Below are 11581 nucleotides of genomic sequence, written 5' to 3' on the forward strand. Positions count from 1 at the left end.
TAAGAGACAGAATGAAGGGGGGACGACGCAGTCTGAGAGACAGAATGAAGGGGGAGACACTCAGGCTGAGAGACAGAATGAAGGTGGGGACTCAGGCTGAGAGAGACAGAATGAAGGGGGGGGGGGCGGGATGCAGGCTGAGAGACAGAATGAAAAGGGGGGACGCAGGCTGAGAGACACACAGGATGAAGGGGTGGAGGAATAAAGGCTGAGAGACACAGAATGAAGGAGGGGGAATGCAGTCTCAGACACAGAATGAAGGAGGGGAGGAACGCAGGCTCAGAGATACAAAATGAAGGAGGGGGGAAAGCAGGCTGAGAGACACAGAATGAAGGAGTAGAGGAATGAAGGCTGAGAGACGCTGGGGGGAGATAATGGTGTGGCTGAGAGTATCATTGGAGAAGACAATGTGGCTGAGAAATGCAGGGGGGAGATGATGGTGTGGCTAGGAGACGCAAGGGGGAAGATAATGGTATAGCTGAGAGACACAGGGTACAGAAGAATCAGAATCAGAATCAGCTTTATTGGCCAGGTATACTTGCGTTACGTATACTAGGAATTTGTCTTCGGTTTGCTATACAACAGCCAAGTAGGTAACAGGTAAGCAGGTGTGTGTGTATGTGGGGGGGGGCAAGTAAAGTTACACAGATAGGTATACCGTAGGGACACAAGTTAGTTACATGTACGTCTAGTCAGTCAATGTTCAGGAGTTCAGCAGGCGGACCGCTTGGGGAAAGAAACGTTTGAGACTTCTGGTGGATCTGGCGGGGACAGCCCTGTAACGCCTGCCTGAAGGAAGCAAGTTAAACATGCTGTGGCCGGGGTGTAGCTGGTCTTTTACTATCTTCATTGCCCGCTTTTTAGCTCTGGACAAGTACAGGTCCTGGACTGAGGGAAGGTCGGCCCCGATGATCTTCTCTGCGGTTCTGACCACCTTTTGGAGCCTGCATCTGTCCCTCGCGCTGGCGGAGCTGTACCATACGAGTATCGAGGAGCACAGTACCGACTCCACAATCGCGGAGTAGAAGAGGAGCAGAAGCTTCTGTGGGATGTTGAACTTCCTTAGTTACCTGAGGAAGAACAACCTCTGCTGCGCTTTCCCAACAGTGGCGTCAGTGTTGGACCCCCATTTAAGGTCCCTGGAGATTGTGGTCCCTAGAAACTTGAAGGAGTCCACTAGCGATACCACACTGTCAGCAATCGTTAGCGGAGGTGCACTAGATGACTTCTTCCTGAAGTCCACTATCATCTCGACAGTTTTGAGGGGGTTGAGCTCAAGGTTGTTGTGGATGCACCACTGGGCCAGCCGGTCTACTTCCCGTCTATAGGTCGATTCGTCCCCATCCTTGATGAGGCCGATGACGGTGGTGTCATCGGCGAATTTGATGATCCTTACTGATTGCGCCTCTGAGGTACAGTCATTTGTGTACAGGGAGAAGAGCAGGGGTGAGAGGACACAGCCCTGAGGGGCCCCTGTACTAATGGACCGTGCTTGAGAGGTGAATTCCCCCGCTTTCACCACCTGTGTCCTATCTGTCAGGAAGTCTATTATCCAGGAACAGGTAGCTTCTGGGACCCCTAGGCGAAGTAATTTGGGGTGGAGGATGCTGGGGACGATTGTATTGAAGGCCGAGCTGAAATCGACAAACAGGACCCTCGCGTAGGTACCGGGAATGTCTAGGTGCTGTAGAATGTAGTGCAGGCCCAGGTTGACTGCATCCTCGACACACCGATTCGAGCGATAGGCGAACTGCAGGGGGTCCAGTTGGGGGCCAGTCACAGTTTTCAGGTGATTCAAAACCAGACGCTCAAACGTTTTCATGACCACAGACATCAGTGCTATCGGCCTGTAGTCGTTCAGGTTCGTGATAGTGGGTTTCTTGGGGACCGGGACTATAGTAGACCTTTTGAGGCAGGAAGGGACTTTCTGTAGCTCCAGCGATTTATTGAAGATCTTGGAGAATATGGGGGCGAGCTGACCCGCACATGCTCTTAGGGCAGATGGTGACACTCCGTCAGGACCCGGAGCTTTCCTGGTTTTGGCCCTTTTGAACAATGCCTCCACCTCTTCTTGGGTGACTTGCAGTGCCTGGGGTTGGCCGTCGGTGTTCGGGGCATCGTAGAGGTGATTGTTTGGGTTGCAGGGGACTTCTTTTGCGAACCTGCAATAAAAGTGGTTCAGTTCATCTGCAAGGTCTTGGTGCATGGCGGTGGACTTTGATGTTTGCCTATAGTTGGTTATGGATTTCATCCCTTTCCATACAGATACGGGGTCATTGGTGGAGAGATCGTTTGTCAGCTTGTCCGAGAACCGCTTTTTTGCTAGACTGATTCCTTTAGTCAGAGAGTTCCTAGTACGGTTGTATAGTGCTCTGTCACCGCTGCTATAGGCCTCCTCTTTGGCTCGACGAAGTTGCCTGAGCTGGGCATTGAACCAGGGCTTGTTGTTGTTGTAAATGCGGTAAGTCTTGGTAGGTACACACATGTCCTCACAGTAGCTGATGTAGGATGTGACAGTGTCTGTCAAGTCATTTAGGTCGGTTGCCGAGGCTTCAAAGACCCCCCATTCCGTGCAGTCAAAGCAGGCTTGGAGCTTCATCTTGGCCTCATTGGTCCATTTCTTAACAGTCTTAACGACAGGCTTAACTGCTCTCAGCTTCTGTGTATAGGTAGGGAGTAGGTGGACGAGGCAGTGGTCAGATAGGCCGAGTGCAGCACGCGGGATAGACCGGAAGGCAGACTTGAGGGTAGTGTAGCAGTGATCATGGGTGCGCCCTTCTCTAGTGGGACACGTGACTTGTTGTTTGTACTTAGGTAGCTCCTTGCTCAGGTTAGTTCTGTTGAAGTCACCCAGTACTATAAGCAGAGAGTCTGGGTGTTTTTGTTCTATGTCGGATATACATATGGCCAGGTGGTGCAGGGCTTCGTTCGCGCAGGCGAGGGGGGGGGGTGTACACTCCCACAAGGACAATTGAGGCAAATTCCCGGGGGGGAATAGAAGGGGTTGCAGTTGATACTCAGCATCTCCAGGTGAGGGCTGCATGATTTGCCTATGATCGTGACATTGGTGCACCATCCGTCGTTGATGTAGAAGCAGATGCCACCACCCTTCGTTTTTCCTGAGAGAACCTTGGAGCGATCGGCCCTGAAGAGACTGAAGCCCGGCAGAGACATCGGGATGTCTGCAATATGGTCGTCCAGCCACGTCTCCGTAAAGCAGAGGACGGATGACCCTGTAATGCCTGACCCTGCGCTGCCCAGAAGGAGGGACAATTCGTCGAACTTGTTTGCCAGTGAGCGCACATTCAAAAGCAGGATCGCGGGAAGTGCAGACCGGTGCCCTCGCCGCCGCCACCTCACTAGGGCGCCTGCGCGACAGCCTCTCCTCTGAGTCCAGGTCCTTCTACTAGGGCCGACATGAGGGCCTCCATCATTCTCTTTCCGGGGCCGGTGATCCATCCGCCAGTCGCCACCTGGGCTGCGGGGGGGGGGGGGCGCGGCCGCTCGGTCATCCACTTCGGTGTCCACAACGTCTGCATCCTTGCCACACAGGGCAGCAAGGGCAGCGAGGGCTGCAAGGGCCGCTGATCCGCCCGCCGACGGGCCCGAATGTGTGGTAAGCACCTCGGGAGCGCTCCAACTTAGGAGGGCTTCCCTGCTGTATTTGGTCACCGGTGGGGTAGACAAGGGGACACAGCTTGCATGAATCTGGTTGAACCTCTGTTGTATGACTATGACTTTAATTATATTCCATTTCCTACACAAACAGGCATCTTACGGACCATATGATTTCCTGAAGACAATGTTTGACCAGGGAGGATACATTTCTTCAGAGGATCCCCATTCTTCAGAGAAACCACCATAAAGGTAAGATGCATATGGAATGTAAATTAATGTTTCCAGAGTGATGAGAAATGGGGACGTGTCATGTCGACAAGCCCCATTTTCACTGACCACGCCCCTTTGTGGCACATGGACACACCAATTTTTTTAGCACGCACCTATGGCATGCGCACACAGTAACACTAAGACATTTTTTCTACTTGCACCACTGGGGGTTAGCAATGCTCCTGATACCCGTAGTTATTGCAGTAATGTTCAGGGCGCTAGAGAGTGCATGCATATACACACACCTGTGACTATTAGCGTATCAATGGATTTTGGGCCTAATTCAGACCTGATCGCAAAAGGAAAATCTTTCTCTAATGGGCAAAACCATGCTGCACTGCAGGTATGTGCAGAGAGAGTTAGATTTGGGTGGGTTATATTGTTTCTGTGCAGGGTAAATACTGGCTGCTTTATTTTTACACTGCAATTTAGATTTCAGTTTGAACACACCCCACTCAAATCTAACTGTCTCTGCACATGTTATATCTGCCCCACCTGCACTGCACATAGTTTTGCCCGTTAGAGAAAAAATTTGCTGTTGCGATCAGGTCTGAATTAGGCTCTTTGTTAGCTGCGAGAGGCTACGGCAGCAAGAGTGTTGCAAGACTGAAAATGCATTTTTTTGTAATGAAACAGACTTCCGCATGAATGTGCATACCTGAAGGTGGCCATACTTTAGAAAGATGAATCGCATGTGATCATCGCATGCGATTTTTCTTTAACTCCCCAGAAGCTCCCCGGCAGTCCTGGACTCACAAAATCGTACACAAATGCTCTAAAACTAGTACAAAAACATTACTAAGGGTTCTGTGTGTGTGTGATATGGAAGGAGGTCCATGGGGGTGACACCATGAGTTACCATACCGGGTGACATCAACCATAGTGACGCCTCTGGATACATGTACACACAGCCTGCTACTCACAGCCACACAGACACGTACATACACAGCACAGCCACTGACTGCTTACACACACAGCCACTCACTGATACATGTACACACAGACACGTACATACACAGCACAGCCACTGACTGCTTACACACACAGCCTCTCACTGATACATGTACACACACAGCACAGCTACTGACTGCTTACACACACAGCCACTCAATGATACATGTACACACAGACACATGTGCACACACAGCACAGCCACTGACTGCTTACACACACAGCCACTCACTGATACATGTACACACAGACACGTACAAACACAGCACAGCCACTGACTGCTTACACACACAGCCACTCAATGATACATGTACACACGGGATCAGTACTAAATCCCGCTGGACGGGATCCCGGCGGTCGAAATACCGACGCCGGAATCCCGACCACACAATCCCGACAGGGGTGGCGAGCGGAACGCAGCCCCTTGCGGGCTCGCTTCGCTTGCCACGCTGCAGGCACGGTGCCTCGCTACACTCGGCACACTATTATATTCTCCCTCTATGGGTGTCGTGGACACCCACGGAGGGAGAATATGTCGGGATTGTGCCGGTCGGGATTCCGGCGTCGGTATCTCGACCGCTGGGATTCCGTCTGGCGGGATCTTGACCACCTCCCGTACACACAGACACATGTACACACACAGCACAGCCACTGACTGCTTACATACACAGCCAATCACTGATACGTGTACACACAGACACGTACATACACAGCACAGCCACTGACTGCTTACACACACAGCCACTCACTGATACATGTACACACAGACACGTACACACACAGCACAGCCACTGACTGCTTACACACACAGCCACTCACTGATACATGTCTGCTGCCATCCACTATTGCTTCCGCTGTGCATGTCTAACTGTATTACAGGCAGCGGCGCTGGCAGCGCGAACCATGGCTTTTACATTTCATTTTCATGTATTCCCATATTATATTTGTGATCATGTGATTTCCTACCATTCATATGAGTGCATTCTGTCAAAAACCTGCTACCACACTCCAACATTTTTTTAAATGTGTCAAGTGGCAAAATTGGGAAAAAATTGAAATTTGCCCAAACCTCTACACAAGAAGTATAAAGCAGTATAAATGTGTCTGCAATATGTGATTTATATATCACTTGCATGATTTTATATTATGTATAGAGCCCATCTACAAATACTGTGTACTTCCTTCATTTGCCATGTTCACTGCATAAGTTTTCTGTTTCAGAGAGTGAGCGTGATGGATATTTCTGAAGCTAAGACATGGTTTTATAAACAAAGGGAGCCTTTGTGCTGTCTGCCAAATTACTGCAAAGTGAACATTTTTGGAAGAGAAACATTGTACAGTTTGAGTTCCTGTTCACAGAAAAGAAAGTATTTGAAAAGAAACCAATCAGAAGGGCAACTAACTTTACTTATAATAAATACAATAGCTCATTAACATACTTAACTTACCGGAAATAGTGATTATACACTTATTATATGGGTTATACACTGACTGGCCAAATGAGTATGCCCACCGGTTTAGTTCTTTGTTGGACCATCTTTTTCCCTTAATATGGCATGGATTCTACTATCTGTATGTTTTGTGGGGAATATTAGACCAATGTGATGTACTGCACCTTTATAACTTTGCTTCTACCAGCAGTTACAGTCACGATGATGCAACAAGGACCCATGCTTTTGTGCTGTTGTCTCCATATCTTTGACATCTGCATTGTAATTGAAAACATGATTCATGAGACCATATTACCTATTTAAAAAGATTTACTGTCCAATGCCTGTGTTTCTGTGCATACTGGAGGCGTTTCACCCTGTTGGCAACAAGCAGCAACAATGTTATATGTGGCGTACTGTTCTTAATTGATTCCTGTTTCAGATTATTCATACTTTGATGCACTGTTGCCCAGGGTAATTTTAACAGCAGTGTAGGCCCCTGGGCAAAGCAATGCACTGGGGCCCCTACCCATCCTCCAGCGGTGGGGTGGATGGTGCTATCAGTGGTAGCGGTGTTCTATCTTCCGCTCAGCATGTAGGACCTGGAGCAGTAATTTCTGCTAATTACTCCTTTACTGCACGCATGGTGGGAGATATGGCAGGAGGGAGAACACTAAACTGTAGAAGGGGACATTGGGCTGAGTGAAGGAGCCCCAGCACATGACTTCCAGGGTAGTAATGGGTGTTTAATATACAGGGCAGGGGTGGATAGTTGAGTGGGCTTAATATTCATAATTTTCCGATGGGGCAGCAGTTTGCTTGACTGTAGATCTCTCCAGTTCCTGGAAATAGAGGGGCAGAAGTATTAAGCCTGGAGAAGTGATAAAGCAGTGATAAGTGGAAGTGATAATGCACCAGCCAATCAGCTTCAATATGTAAATTATATATTGGAGCTGATTGGCTGGTGCATTATCACCGTCCACTTAACACTGCATTATCACTTCTCCAGCCTTCATACATCTGCCCCAGAGTTCTTAGCTTTCAATGGGATAAAAAACACTACAGAGTCTCACCTTTCAGTAGGTACTGGGGGCTTTGGGATCAGAGTTCATTAGAAACACTGTAAGGGGAAAGTCCCAGCTTTTGGGGTATACCCTCAGAAAAACTAAGTCGGACAGAACCCAAGATATCTGGCTGGGAAGAGCAATTAACAGGCTTGGATGGGGACCACTGCTTTGAAGTCAGATATCTTCGGTTCCCCACTGTACTCAGACCCATTTTTTTTCTGCTGGTCCACTCTGTGTACACTATAACATCTACCACTGTGTGACAATTAATTCACCAGTGCAGCCTTTTGCTAATGATCACACCTCTGCTGTGAGCACCAACAATCATTCCACATTTAAAGTCCATCAGATAGAGTTGTTTACCCTATATATTACATAGTATAAGTGATTCACTTTATAAGTCTCTGCATACCTTTGCCTTTCCGTACAAATACACATTCAGACATCATACGTCAGCATTATTTATGGAAAAATTGCTTGGCATAACATTTTCTGGTGGTCATAATAATTTGGCCACTCAGAGGTGATTCGGTGGATGAAGTTGCAGTAGCCCACTGGCAGCAGTGTTTTACCTGCAAATCAGGCCCTCAGTGTAACAGCTGTCTAATGTCCTTCATTTTCAGATATTTGCAGATTTGTTTTTGCAAACACAGGTGAAATAACTATTTCAAAATTTACAAAGCATTCATTTTATTATTACTAACTTGGTATCAATTCAAAACATAATAATAGTCTATTTCTAAAAGAGGATATTGAATTTAAGCTGGGTACACACTGGAGAGAGGGAGACTCATTCTGACATTGGAATGAATCCCCGTCAGCCAGGATTGCCTGTACACACTGGGGAGACTTTAATGAAGGACAGAACGATCATGTTCCATCCTTCATTAGCATACTACCCAACGCTATCATCACATCACACCTGACGACGTCGCATGCGACCACACATATTGAGCATACACACTGAGTGATGTAGGCGATATGTCAGTCCGATCCGCCCGATTGGATGGCATATCGCACAGTGTGTACCCGGCTTTAGAGTCAGCATAAGTTTTAATTATTTTTTTAAACCAAATGTTTACATTACTATACAGGTGACAGAACAATATTTTAGGTGGCATTGTTAAATGAACTTTCTGTAGGAAAGTTAGTCTAGGTACTCATCAGAACAATTTGTATTCCAGCCGATCCAAAGCCCAATAAGGTATATGAATAAGAATCATAAAGTGGTCCGGTAACATTGACTACCCACTGTGGCTGAGACCCAAAAAAAATGAAAATATAAGTCAAAAAGAAAAAGTAGCCTGGGTATTTAATTAATTAAAAGGCTGGTGAGGTGGCAAGGTTTCAACTTGCATATTGTCCAACACATCTGAACATGTTGTAATAATAGGATTTTAATTACCTACCGGTAAATCCTTTTCTCAGAGTCCGTAGACAGGGCCGGAGCTTCCACTAGGCAGCTTTAGGCAGCTGCCTAGGGGCGCCGAATCCTGAGGGGGCGGCCTGCTACAGCTGCCTGAAAAAGGTAGCGTGGTCCTACCTCACAGACGCCGCAATCCCCCTGGCACTCGTATATTACAGTAGTATGGCAAGCTCCCATATTGCAGCCTCCAGCTCCGCCTCCACCCGGCACAGGAAGTAACTTTGACTGCTCCTGGAGTCCTGGCTGGGGGTGACATGTGGCGCTGCTCTTCATTGTAGGCTCTTTCGCAGACTACTCAGTCCGAACTCTGCATCGCAGCCCGCAGGTAAGGTGGCTGCGCAGTGCACTCTCTGCATTTGATAAGGAAAGAGGGGGAGAGCAGCGGAGCAGCAGTATGGGGGGGGGGGGGCAGAGATGAGCAGCAGGCATGCACACAGTCTGGGGGGGATGAGCAGCAGCACGCACACAGATGGTAGAGGAGATAGAACAGCAGACATTTAACAGAGTGGGGGGGGGGGGTGAGAGCTGTAGGCACCCACACAGACTGGGGAGATGGGGAGAAGAGAGCAGCCATGCAACAGACTGGGGGTGGGGGAGAGCAGCAGCATGTCTTTCACCTGAAGGGCGGGTAGGGGGAAGGGGCAGTAGGCAGAAGTTTTGCCTAGGGTGCCGAGAAACCTTGCACCGTCCCTGTCCGTAGAGGATGCTGGGGTCCACATTAGATTCATGGGGTATAGACGGGTCCATCAGGAGCCATGGGCACTTTAAGAGATCAATAGTTTGGGCTGGCTCCTCCCTCTATGCCCCTCCTACCAGACTCAGTCTAGAAACTTTGCCCGAGGAGATGGACATACTTCGAGAGAAGGAAATACACAGATAGTTGCGAGATTCACACCAGCTCACACGTACAACAAAAGGAAAGCCAAGCTAACCAACTTGGAATGATTCAGTAACGGCTAAACTAACAAACTGAACCAAGTAACAATGCAGGAATATGAAGCTCTGGGCGGGCATCCAGCATCCTCTACAGACTACGAGAAAAGGATTTACCGGTACGTAATTAAAAACCTATTTTCTCTTACGTCCTAGAGGATGCTGGGGTCCACATTAGTACCACGGGGATGTACCAAAGCTCCCAGTACGGGAGGGAGAGTGCTGAGGTTCCTGCAGAAAAGACTGACCAAACTTTAGGTCCTCAGAGGCCAAAGTATTGAACTTGTAGAACTTAGCAAACGTGTTTGACCCTGGCCAAGTAGCTGCTCGGCAAAGCTGAAGAACCGAGACACCCCGGGCAGCCGCCCAGGAAAAATCCACTTTACGAGTAGAGTGGGCCTTAACAGATTTTGGACACGGCAAGCCTGCCGTAGAATAAGCATGCTGGATAGTGAACCTGATCCAGCGAGAAATTGTCTGCTTAGAAGCAGGACACCCAACCTTGTTGGGATCATAAAGGACAAACAGAGCGTCTGACTTCCTGTGATGAGAAGTTCTCTTCACATAGATTTTCAAAGCTTTCACAACATCCAAGGACTTTGAGGTAATTGAGGAGTCAGTACCCACTGGCACCACAATAGGTTGATTAATATGAAAGGCTGACACAACCTTTGGAAGAAACTGCTGATGCGTTCTGAGCTCAGATCTATCCTCATGGAAAACTAAATAGGGGCTCTTACAGGACAATGCCCCCAATTGCAACACGCATTGAGCAAATGCCGATGCCAACAGATTGACCGCCTTCCAAGTAAGACACTTGATGTCCACGTCCTGTAAAGGCTCGAACCAATCCGATTGCAGTAACTGCAGCACCACATTTAGATCCCAAGGTGCCGTAGGAGGCACAAAGGGTGGTTGAATATGCAGAACCCCTTTCAAGAATGTCTGAACCTCAGGAAAAGCCGCCAATTGTTTCTGGAAGAAAATGGACAAGGCCGAAATCTGGACCTTTATGGAGCCCAAGAGTAGGCCTACATCCACACCTGCTTGCAGAAAGAGGAGAAACCGTCCAAGTTGAAATTCCACCACAGGAAACTTCTTGGATTCACACCAAGACACATACTTTTTCCAAATTTGATGGTAATGCTTTGACGTTACTCCCTTCCTAGCCTGTATCAGGATAGGAATTACCTTTTTTGGAATGCCTTTCCAAGTTAAGATCTGGCATTCAACCTCTATGCCGTCAAACGTAGCTGCGGTGAGTCTTGATAGGCGAATGGCCCCTGTTGGAGAAGGTCCTCGTGGAGAGGAAGAGGCCTCGGATCCTCCAGCAGTAATTCCAGAAGATCCGCATACCGAGCCCATCTTGGCCAGTCCGGAGCAATGAGGATCGCCTGAACTCTTGTTCTTTTTATGAGCTTGAGAACCTTTGGGATGAGCGGAAGTGGTGGGAACACATACACTGACTGGAACATCCACGGAGTGACTAGTGCATCCAACGCCACTGCGTGTGGGTCTCTTGACCTGGAACAGTACCTAAGAAGCTTCTTGTTGAGGCGAGAGGCCATCATGTCTATCAGAGGTACACCCCATCGGCTTGTCACCAAGATAGCGCAGTCTGTCAGCGAAACTGGTAAGCCTGATTTGAAGAATCTATGAGGTGGGAGTTGTTGAAACTCCAGTTTGTATCCCTGGGCCACAATATCCTTTACCCAAGAGTCTAGGCATGATGACGCCCAAACGTGACTGAAGACTTTTAGTCTTGCTCCCACCTGCCCGACCTCCAGGCAGGGAGGCCCACCGTCATGCTGAAGATTTTGAGGAAGCAGAACCTGGCTTCTGTTCCTGGGAACCTGATGTCGCAGTTTTTTTTTACTTTCCCCGAC

At 48.5% G+C, this 11581-nt stretch overlaps 1 long non-coding RNA gene across 1 annotated transcript; it reads left to right on the forward strand.

Annotated features, from left to right (window-relative positions):
* Nucleotides 1-315: 315 nt before the first annotated feature.
* Nucleotides 316-6641, forward strand: LOC134911666 (uncharacterized). The gene is made up of 3 exons (XR_010176751.1): nt 316-600; nt 3770-3867; nt 6061-6641. It is a non-coding gene; the product is annotated as an uncharacterized LOC134911666 (long non-coding RNA).
* The last annotated feature ends 4940 nt before the right edge of the window (nt 6642-11581 follow it).

The sequence above is a fragment of the Pseudophryne corroboree genome, chromosome 4 (assembly GCF_028390025.1).
Source record: "Pseudophryne corroboree isolate aPseCor3 chromosome 4, aPseCor3.hap2, whole genome shotgun sequence".
Taxonomy (NCBI): Eukaryota; Metazoa; Chordata; class Amphibia; order Anura; family Myobatrachidae; genus Pseudophryne; species Pseudophryne corroboree.